The sequence below is a fragment of the Vombatus ursinus genome, unplaced genomic scaffold (genome assembly GCF_900497805.2).
Source record: "Vombatus ursinus unplaced genomic scaffold, bare-nosed wombat genome assembly UNPS02010219.1, whole genome shotgun sequence".
Classification (NCBI taxonomy): Eukaryota; Metazoa; Chordata; class Mammalia; order Diprotodontia; family Vombatidae; genus Vombatus; species Vombatus ursinus.
In genome coordinates, this window is record NW_020949997.1 from 4,323,141 (window position 1) to 4,324,479 (window position 1,339).

Below are 1,339 nucleotides of genomic sequence, written 5' to 3' on the forward strand. Positions count from 1 at the left end.
AGGAGGGTCAAAGAAATGTTTCTTTAGGACAAAAGAAACCCATGTATTTCCTCTGGGTGATCTCACTAGCAATCATGTGTTTCACCATGATCTCTATGGAAAAGACTCCCTAATCTAGCCCTCATATTTCACCTGCCTGTCAGACATTTCTACCTGAACGCCCTGTAAGCACTCAAATTCAACTTGTCCAAAACAGAACTCAGTATTTTCCCTCTGCACCTCTCAGCCACCACCTCACCTAGGACTCACCCGGAACCCTATACCCCAGACCTGGCTGCCATACCCCAAGTGCCCTAGCCATCCAACTACGGGATCATTCCCCGCAACCCAGAGCCCCTATTAGTCACCACCCCATCTAAGAATATTCTGCCACAACTCAAAGCCCTTTTCCAGGTCTTTGAGAAAATGAAGACATTATCTCATACTTGATAGCCCTACCCATGTCCTCTAGGACCTGTTGATCAAAACCCTAGAATTCGAGCCTCTTCTATGGATTTCCTGGTCACAACCTCCCAGCTCCCCTTCCAGAAATACTCAAGGGCCTCAGCTTCCCTGGGACTCTCATTGTCACAATCTAAACACTAGGATAAGTACTGTTTGACATATGAGCTCCATCATAGGAAGGGCTAAGTCTCTGAATCTCTTCCCTGCTGGTTTTGATCCCTAAATTCTGGGCATTGAGAGTAAAAGGGAGGGGCTGGAATAAAAACTGAAACCCCAAGGGTCTTGGGTCTCCCTGTTTTATTTTGGGGTAAGGGTCCCAGAGCAGGGCAAGTGAAGGGATCTGGGAGTTCAGGGTTGAGTTCCTAGTGCCTTACTCAGGCACACCTGAGCCAGAGGCTAACATGTTTATTATCTATTTGTTCTGTCCTTAGTCTCCTCTATCCTCTCCAGGGTCCACCCTGGCCTGCATCCCAGGGCTAGACTTGTATGCTCTGCACAAGCTAGTGCCAGTGTCTGGAATGTTCTCCCAGTGCTTCCTGAATCCCATTAAGGTTCCAGTCAAGTACCATGTCCAAAGGCCTTCATTGATTCTCCTAATTGTCACTCCACCTCTGGCTACCCACAATCATTTTGTATTTACTTAATAATTGTGCTCTACAGTACAGAATATAAGTTCTTTGTGGGCAGGGATTGTTTTGCTTTTGTATGCATCTTCAAACTGAGGGCCTGGCACACTGTAAGAGCTTAATTTACGTTTGCTGGTTGATTGATATAGAAGGATTAAAGTTGATGGAAAAATGCTCAGTCCTGTCCTACTCTTCGTAACCCCATTTGGGGTTTTCTTGGCAAAGATACTGGAGTTGTTTGCCATCTCCTTTCCCAGCTCATTTTACAA